The sequence below is a fragment of the Lygodium microphyllum genome, chromosome 23 (genome assembly GCF_053477565.2).
Source record: "Lygodium microphyllum isolate KBCC chromosome 23, Lygodium_microphyllum_v1.1.10, whole genome shotgun sequence".
NCBI classification, from domain to species: Eukaryota; Viridiplantae; Streptophyta; class Polypodiopsida; order Schizaeales; family Lygodiaceae; genus Lygodium; species Lygodium microphyllum.
Window position 1 is genome coordinate 17,031,384 of NC_141157.1, and position 10,550 is coordinate 17,041,933.

A 10,550-nucleotide genomic window follows, 5' to 3' on the forward strand; every position below is an offset into this window, starting at 1 on the left:
AATATGTTCAAGTGTGATACATCGAGCTTCTTGCCTGTAAAACATTCTTTGAGGTTCATCCCATGAACTGCAGCAGGAGTTCTATTCATAATATAGACAGTAGTATGAACAGCTTTGAACCAAAAATGTTTTGGCATATTCTTTTTAGCCATCAATGCCAGTGCAACTATTGCAATATGCATATTTTTTCTTTCTGCAACCCCATTTTGCTGTGGGGTATATCTGCAAGTAAATTGCCTCTTTATCCCATGAGTCCTTAAGAAGCCACTAAACTCATTAGAGAGGTACTCTCCCCCTCCATCTGATCTCAAGCACTTAACTTTCAAGCATGTTTTTGTTTCAACAAATGCCTTGAAAGATTTGAAGTGCTCAAATACATCACTCTTTTCCTTCATGAAATATACCCATAGCTTCCTTGAACAATCATCAATAAATGTGACAATTTATTTGCTGCCACCAAGAGATACATTCTGTGTAGGCCCCCAAACATTTGTATGCACTACATCAAGTATATTTCTGCTCACTTCTCTGTCATGAGAGAAGGGTTGTCTTGCCTACTTACCAAACTGGCATGCTTCATAGACTTTATAAAATTCTGCAACTCTAAAAGATGGCAAGCCTGTAACCAATCCTTTGGACTGCATTAATTTCAACCTTTATACATTTGCATGCCCAATATGTTTGTGCTATATTTCAATGTCTTCAACCACTCCTTTTTCTTTAGCATACATAGCAACATGCATTGCAAGAATTCCAACATCTAAAGTGAACATGCATCCAACTCTACTCTCTTTTGCGACCAACCTGCACTTATCATTAAAGTCTTCTACAAAACTACATTTTGCATTGAATCGAACCTGCTACCCTTGTTCTACCATTTGGCCAACAGACACTAGATTCTTTGTGATTGATGGCACATGTAATACATCTGTCAGACTCTTTGTCTGGCCATCATGCAAGGATAAGGGAACCTTTCCCATGTGTGAAATCGGGTCGCATGAATCATCACCCGTCTACACATAACCTAGATTTTGTAAGTCCTGCATCTCTCCAAACCATTCAACATGATTGGTCACATGATTAGATGCACCTGAATTGACATACCATACATCATCATGTTTCCCCTTTTCTGTAACCGCATTCATCATATACTGCATAACAAATAGATGCTCATTTTTTCTCATCATTCTATCATGAAGATGATGCATAGTTTCCTTGCTGCAATTTGCCACTCCGAATATCATCCTTCTTAGCATAGCAATGGGCTGCAATATGACATGTTTTGCCATAATAATAGCAAACACTAGTAGAATTTTCAGAACCTTTGTTCAGCCATCCACCTCTTCCTCTAGAGCTTCCCCTGCCTCTAGAGTTTCCTCGGCCTTCTAAAACCTGCATTTTACCGAATTGTTGATTTAACCTGTTTTGCTAGTTATCGCCAGCATGTCCCATACCACGGCCTCTTGAAGAGGATCTACTATGTCCCACAACTTTAGAAGCTATTCTAGTATTCCTAGTAGCTTTGCTCTTCTATTTAGTTCTACAAGGATTTTCATTGGATGATTCTGTCTTGTCATCTTGTGTGGCTCGAGTAGTTTCTTCAAAACTCTCTATCTATCCTCACTATGGCTTTTGTTTGATTCTAAGACATGCTTATTGCCCTTCCCTAGAAAAGAGACAAGGTTGGCTTTATCAAAAGTAGTGACTATCTTCTCAATTTGGAAGCATGTCTAATTTAACATGTATGTTCTTAGTTTCTACAATCATAAGAATTTTGCATTTTCCTAAGAGAAAATATAAAGATCCTCTCTAACATCTGATAGCTACATTTGTGGAAAATGAGTTTAGGTTTTTTTATCTTAGTCCATACATGATAAGTTAAGATATTGTAATTTGAAACTTCATCTATGAGAGAATCAATGATGATGAGCTCTCTTTTGGTAATGAGCTTGACCCTAAGATATGTAGGGGACATCAATTCTTTGTCTATGAGGGGTATGTTTGAGTCTTTGACCCTTTGAATTGAGGAAGGCCCGTGGTGGGGTTGGGTTGGGTGGATTGTTGTCATGTTGGATAGTAGTAGGCCACATGGCTTGGTTGATGGCAATTCTAACAATTTTTGGAGTTTGCATAGCCATGTGGGCCACGATTGTTGGAATAGCGAGTCATGAGATGACTATAAGATTCCTACTTTTGGTACTATCCTCTTGAATTGGTCACACATGTTCTATAATTCGAATTCTAGTTGTACCACGTCATCATATAATTGAACTAGAACTTCCATATTTTTGGGTGGAAGTCCTGGCTTGATGTTGAAGGTTCTCAAAGAGTCGACGATTTTTGGTTCAAAAGTCCAATGTGCTTCCTTACTTGGTGGAGACATCATCAAATTCACTCTCCTTTTAGTGTCTAATTCTTCAATATTCATAATGGAGATTAAGAGGTTGTTATGATAGTCAAAGAACCATTCATGCAACTCTATCCATTGCCATGTGGAGCTAGTAAGTAGTTCCTTGAACGTCAACACGTTAGCCTCCTCTTTCCTATGCTTAAAACATGGGAACCATATAGAAAGGATTTTTTGAAGTTCAAGTATGTCAATTGGTGTGGGAAAGCATTTAGGCTTGGATAGCTTTGATGGGCCAAGATGCACCATTGGCACTGGCTTTGAAGGGGTTTCTTTAGGGGGTGTTAACCATGTGCACAACGTACACATAGATTTTGGGATGGACAATTGCTATCCCACCCCGGGGGTATGATGCCAGGAGGAATATTCCATGGTGGATTTTGTGAGGAACTATTTATTTGTCGGGGCTCGTACACAAGGAGGATTCCTTGTGCGAGAAGTTAACGGGGATGCTGTCCTTTTTGGGAGTCAGATTAATTGAATGTGCACGTGGGTGATTCCATAAAATACATATTAAATTAATGGACATTTATGAGTTTAGAGTGCACACTCGAATTAAATTAAGGTTAGGACAGAGTTCCAATCTATTTAATTATTTTGTAGCTGAAGATTGATAGGTGTTCACTTTTGTTGGATTTATTTAATTATTTTCTAACAATTATGAATGCTTCAGTTGATGTGTAGAGCAGGCAACGGTGGCATTGGGTAGCACCGGGTGATGGCATGAATCCAAATGCCTAGAAGAATTACTACTTTTGATGGGCGCATGCCTTATCACTAAAGGCGTGGTGTCAATATTTATTTAAGGGGGCTTTTTCATTAAAGCACTTGACAAAACATTTATCTTGTATATGCGCATAGGCGCTCAGTTAAATATTTCATTATTTGATATTTGTATTTGGGCACAGTCTGTTTTGGACACCCAAACGCCTTACTTTATATTTGGGCAAAAGCAAACGCAAAAGCAAAAGCATGCTATTTGTAAAGTGGGCTATTTTTGGGCTTGAAGATAAATAAATCTATAAATACATGCCTTGGTAAAGCTCTCACACAAGGCATGGGGGGAGATTGCACCCAATTTGTCTTTTTGTCTCATGTCATGCAAATTGGCTTTTGCTTTTTACTTGAAATTATGAAGGTTTGTAGAGTTCTTTGTTTTTGGGGAACTTCCGTCATTCACTATGTACGCATACAATATCTGATCTGCACACCAGAGGTTCCCTTTGTGGCTTGCCACCAATTTCTCTTATGGTTGAAATGAGTTCTTGAAATAAAGATTTGTTGCTTTGCTCTGCAGGTCAGTGATACCCTTATTTACTTGTGCATGCCTTGCAACAAACCTTGATTCGTATGTATTAAACCTTCATTCAATGTCTTCAAATCCTTGGAATATACCATCATTCATATGTCCAACTCTTTAGATAGTAACAAGTAATCATTCACTGCATGTACTTCATTGTATCCTCCAATTCTTGGTGTGTGCTGTAGGCAACTCCAATGCTTAAGTCTTCATCTCTTTCCTCAAAATTATTGGCTTCATTTGTGTAATTTTGATCCTCTTGAAAGTTTCTAACACCCTCATTCATTGCTTCTGTAATAGGGTCTTTCTTCTTATTCCTCGCCATTGGAAACAATATTGTAGTAGTAGGCTGTTTGTCCATAAAATCCCTTGTCCCTCTCAGAATATAGCTCCAATCCTCATGCTTAATAGCTTACTAGAAGGCTTATTATGTGGGAATATATCAGTTTTGAAAAGATTTCAACTTGAACTGAAGACTCTAGGTGGAACAATGATAAACAGTGTCACCCTATATGTTGTTTAGGTGCTGTCTCACTGTACCTACTATCAGTAAATCAACAATAACTTGAGCTCCTGATATCGGGTCGATAAAAATTTTGATTCAAATCAAAGCTTAGGATCCCCTCTTCGTAAGGAGCTATTAAGTTCTCAATATGGATGAGTATAACATTTTGTATAATAGGATCTTCCGTGTTGATACTAATGTGTCTTGTATTGCAGTCAGTAGATAGCTAGAATTAGATAATGTTATAGAGAATAAACATTTCAAGGAAGCTCATTGTAATACGAATGAATTGTGCTAGTTGAACACTTCATAGAGTGAAATTATTGTATTTTTGGGGGCTTACAAGCGCAAGGACATTGTATGCTCCTATGTGCAATTTATGTATTTGTATGTCAGTACCTTGCAAGGCCTAGAGGGCTTGATTATGATTTTGTAAACCGTAAAATAGATTTAACAGAATAGGAGTTGGAAAATAGTAGGACAAAAGCAAGATATTCATGCAAAGAAAGCAAGAGCCTCAAAAGGGGATGCATTTTAACGATTTTTGAGCACAAAAATGTTACTACGAATCCATAAAACATGCATGGGGGAGATGCTCACCCATGCATGGGGGGAGATTGTGCTCAATCTTGTGTTGTGCATGCTCTCTCTATTTTCTTCTCTCTTGCAATTAGGCATTCTTTCAATTTTCTTGTTAATAACTAATAATTCTTAGTGTATGACGAAGGTCCTCAACACATAGGCATGCTCACACACATAGGTGTACACTCACACACTCGTTGACATAGGTCTATGCACACTCATGCACACAAACCTAGGCATGCATACATAGGCTGTGTGAGAAGGAAATTGGAAAAATTAAAATGTTACTTTCATAGCCCGAAAAGTTGTGCCCAGGCATTGTTGCTGACCAATAGCAGGTCTTACACGTGGTGAACTGGAAGTGAACGTCATCGGGCAAGCATCTCATGGATGGTAGAGAAAGGTTCGTGGTTGTGAACCAGATTGCGCACTCCAGCACATGTGAATGAGTGGGTTCGATATGGAGCTTGCGAACCCCACCGTGGTGTGGTGGGAACAGGTCCGCAATAATCTTGTTTCTTACTCGCGTGGTTTTGCTCAGTTGAATGGGGTGGTGGACACCGGATATTGGGTGGGAGATATAGCTAGAAAATTGCTTGGTGGCCGAATGTTCAGCCTTTTCCGCGCATGCATGGACAACGTTGCGCAGAGGTCCCACATGCGCAAAGGGCTGGTGAAGCGCGCTAGAGAAGGAAAATGGTAGGGTATATGAGGCCTTCCCGTGACCGTGTCTTCTCAGGAAGCTGCGTGTTGGGCACATAGCGAACTATTCTTTCGCCTTTTACTAAAGAATACCGTGTGCCCGGCACAGACAAGCAGCATATCCCAATTTTTGGAGTGCCCCCTCGCTAGTTCTGGGGGGGCATTACAACGTCGAACGCTCAAGTGGATGTTCTCCTTCGAGCAGCAGCAGCCCGCGCGCGATCTCCTCGTAGTTCTGCTTCTGCCGATGTCATTCAGATAGCAACCGGTCTGTGACAGTGGCGGTGTGTTGTGCCGGCGCAGGGGCGCCTTCTCTGGCGGGAATACCTCTGTAGACCCGGGGGCATGCCGCATAAAACGGACACTCCAAACCACCGCGAGCGCGTCCCGCAGCCTATGAGGTTTATGGCGTTCTAGATGGTTCTTCCAAGTTCGTGTGGATGATCACACCAAGCAAATAGCTGTGGCCAGCGAAGCCAAATTGTTCTCCTACATAGGCCAGTTTTATTTGACAACGACATTAACTTGTCACCCCTCTCAACCCAAGAGCAGCGATGTGGCCTTCTCGAATCTCGAGGTATACGTCCCGCCTAAAGAATGCCAAGAAGCTTGTGAGACATTGGAGAGGGCTCCCACAATGGCACCAAACGTAAGAGCTCTAGGTTGGAGGATTATGTTGTGTGTGTGCGTCGAAGGTCATGACAAGTATCGCCGTGTTGTACCATCCCCTCATGGAACGTAGTAATAAGTGCCGTGTTTTACCAAGCTTAACAGGACAGCATGGATATTCCCGTACGCTTTGCTAGCTACCAACTTATAATGTTCTCTAGATGGAAACGATGGGGATAATCAGCTTGTTGGTGCTTTGTGGCGTATGGAATATCCCCTTTTTAAATGACCTATGGACTACAAGACTCGTCGAATCGGAAACACCTCGCCCACAAAGGCCTTTCTTCTAGCCACGCATCCCTCCATTGTGGACAAGGGTTGAAGAAAGCCTTAGTTTGACAACCAAACCGTTGGTAATTGAGAAACTTCATAGGCGACGCAGTATGAAAAGCACGTGCATTAGAGAAAATGGCACCCGAACATGCCTGATCGTCGAAAATTCTCAAAGTAATGCGTGGCATACGATAGCAAGAATGTGCAACATACAAACTTTTAAGGTGACCCTAGTACCATTATATTTGGTCAAAGCGGAAGAAAATTGAAGTTCCTTTTGGGGTATACTTCAACCAAAGAAAATTATGGAATGTAAAGTTGAAGGCCTGTGAAGGAGGAGGAGGAGTTCGATCCCCATAGGCAATTCTACAATGAACCCCAGTAAACCAGGAAGGAAAAAAAGTTGAAAATAAGAGCAGCTTAAGTAATAGAACTTGACCATTATGATGATGCGCAACAAATGCCACCAACCTATCTTATAGTTACATTAAGTGGGATGTGAGAATTCGCAGTGGAAATCTCATGTAGGGGTTAGTGCTTTTGACCACCAAGATAAATCCTTGGAGGGGTTAAGCATACTCATTGATAGGAACACAGAGACGTGAAGAGTGTTAAAACTAAAGCGTTCCTATGCTATTTTATGTTTTACCTGGCTTTGAGGATGTTATGAAAGAGACGTTTCTTGATGATAATTATTTGGTTTCATCTACTTTCGATGGCCTTAATAATGAGAAGGCTTGGTGTTAACCATGGTGCAAAGAAAAAGAAAACCCTGATACCAAAAAGCAAATATAAAGCAAAAGAAAATCAAAAAGATGTGGGACAAAGTGAACAAAAGTCTTTACATTATCATATACTATCTGTACACCTGGTGTCCTAACTAAAGGAATACCAAGCTCATCATCCAAACTCTCTGAATCATTGGAATCTCCATCAAATCTCAAATGACTAGCATATGTATCATTAGCATCTTACTCTTTCTTATTTTCTTTGTCTTTACCTGCAATACTAGTAGATGCACTAGAAGATGTGGATTGCTCCTTAGTCTCCTAGACCAAGGGCTAACAATAGACGTTTCTGGTCCACTAAGGCTCCGTGATTCTTGCTTTTTTTTCTTCTTCATATAATTATCATTATCTGATGCATGTTTGCTCACTCTGAACTCACCTATGACAAGGTTATAACAATGATATCATTTTTTCTCTAAAGAGTATCCAATGAAAATATATTTTTCAACCTTTGGATCAAGCTTCTTTCGTAGCTCATCCGATACATGACATATACAATACAACCAAACACTTTCAAGTACGGCACATCGAGCTTCTTACTTGTAAAGTATTCTTCGGGGCGGCTTCCATGAACTATAGTTGTGGAAGTTCTGTTTATAATATAGATAGCAATATGGATATCTTTAGACAAACAATGTTTTGGTAAATTCATTTCAACCATTCATGCCCATGCAACTTTTGCAATATGCCTATTTTTCCTTTCTATAACCCCTTTTTGTTGTGGGGTATACTTGCAAGTACTGTATCCTTTATCCCGTCAGACCTCAAGAAGACAATAAGTAATTAGGAAGATACTCTTATTCTCCATTTGATCTCAAAAACTTGACTTTCAAGCTTATTTTTGTTTTAACAACAATCTTGAAAGTTTAAAGTGCTAAAAAACATCACTCTTTTTCTTCATGAAATACACCCACAACTTTGTTGAACAATCATCAATAAACGTGATAAAATATTTGTTGCCACTAAGAGATATATTTTGCATTGGCACCAAAATATCTGTTTGCACAACATCAAGTATATTCTTGCTCACATCTCTATCATGGGAAAAAGGTTATCTTGCTTACTTATCAAACTAACATGCTTCACACACTTTATGAAATTTTGCATCTCTAAAAGCCAACAACTTTTTAACCAATCCTTCAAATTGTATTAATTTCAACCTTTGCATATTTGCATGTCCAATATCTTTGTGCCATATTTCAATGTTTGCAACTGCTTCTTTGCCTTTAGCGTACATAGTTGCATTCATAGCACGAATTTCAGCATCTAAAGAAAACATGCAACCAACTCTACTTCCTTCTGTGACCAACCTACACTTATCATTAAAATCTTCTACAAAACATCCTTTTGTATTAAACCAAACATACAACCCTTGCTCTACTATATCTGACCAATAGATATTAAAATTCTTTATGATGGATGGCATATGTAATACATCTGATAGACTCTTTGTTTGATAATCATACAAGGACAATGAAACTTTTTTAATATGTGAAATTGGGTGGTACAAATCATCATCCATCTGCACATAATTTGGATTTTGTAAATCCTACATCTCTCCAAACCGTTGAGCATGGCTAGTCATATGATTAGATGGATTTGAATCAACATATCATATATCACCATGTGTCCTTTTTTATGTAACAATATTTATCATATGCTACATAATAAATAGAGACTCATTTCTCTCTTTATTTTATCATAAAGTTGATGCATACTTGCAATTTATCACTACCAATATCATCCTTCTTAGAATAACAATGGGTTGCAATATGACCTGTTTTGCTACCACAAGAATGAGAAATGATGCAAGAATTGCTAGAACCTATGTTTTGCCATCCACCTTTTCCTCTAGAGCTCTCCCTGTCTCTAAAGTTGCCATGGTCTCCCAAAATCACATATCACCAAACTGTGGATTTAGCTCATTTTGCTGGTTATCACCAGCATATCCCATACCACAACGTCTTGAAGAGGATCTACCATGTCCCCTTCTTGAATTGGAATAGAACACGTGGACACATTCACCACTTTTTTAAATGATTCACCATGTATAATGACCTCTTCAATGATCATGAGAGATTAACTAATCAAAATTTGGAAATGGATTTCGTACATACACAGAAGTAACAAAAATACTTTTCAAGCCTTTTTATTATTAAGACCACTGAAAGTAGATGATACCAAATCATCATCGTTAGGCGTTACATCAATCGCTACCAAAGTATCTGTAATGCCTCCCACCTTTAAAACATACTCATTGACAGACCTTTTTCTTTTCTTCAAAGTATTTAGCTTTTGCTTGAGTTGAATCTTTTGTGCCTTTGTATTCACATAAACATATTCTTAAACGTGGTCTATATTGTATGTGAACTCTCTGCATTTAAGATATGCCCCAACATAGTGTTATCAATGACTGCATATAGCTAATATATCACATTTTTTTCTTTTGCATTTCATTGTGTCCACACCTTTAATTCATTTACAATTGTAGGGTCACTCATCTTTGGCTCCTTTCTTTACCTGAAACAAACTTGAAGAGGTATTTTTCAATAAGAAAGTTTGTTATATGAAATGTCTATGATGGGTAGTTATTCTTATCTAGCTTCTCAACGATGGGGTTTTCAACATTCTTTGCCATTATTATAAAATTGATACAAAACAATGAGCAAGTCTTTCACAACCTTTCATAACAAGTGTACAATAATACACCAAGTGGCATTTTTTATTGACTGCTCACAACAATACTTTGTGCGAGAAGTTGACGGGGACGCCTGTCCTTTTCATGCGTCATATTAATTTAATGTGCATGTGGGTGAATCCATAGCAGGTGATTCCACAAAATACATATTTAAATTAATGGACGTTTATGAGTTTAGAGTGCACTCGTATTAAATTCAGATTAGGACAGAGTTCTAACCTATTTATTTATTTTGTAGCTGAAGACTACTAGGTATTCACTTTTGTCAATTTAATTTTATTATTTTCTAATAATTGTGAATGCTTTAGTTGATGTGTAGAGCAGGCGACGATGGCATTGGGAAGCACTTGGCGATAGCATGTATTCAAATTACCTAGAAGAAATTATCATTTTTGATGGGCGTGCGCCCTATCACTAAAGGCGTGGTGCTAATATTTATTTAGGTGCGCTTATTTATTGAAGCACTTGACAAATATTTATTATTCTGTATGCGGATGGGCGCACGGTTTAAATATTTTATTATTAGACATTGTATTTGGGCATAGCTCGTCGAGCCCAATCGCTTTATTCTTTATTTGGACAAAACAAACACAAAAGCCAAAGCATGCTTATTGTAAAATTGGGTT

At 38.6% G+C, this 10,550-nt stretch overlaps 1 non-coding gene across 1 annotated transcript; it reads left to right on the forward strand.

Moving 5' to 3' along the window:
- The first annotated feature begins 5,535 nt into the window (after nt 1–5,535).
- Nucleotides 5,536–5,656, forward strand: LOC148015925 (U5 spliceosomal RNA). The gene has a single exon (XR_015688273.1). It is a non-coding gene; the product is annotated as a U5 spliceosomal RNA (small nuclear RNA).
- The last annotated feature ends 4,894 nt before the right edge of the window (nt 5,657–10,550 follow it).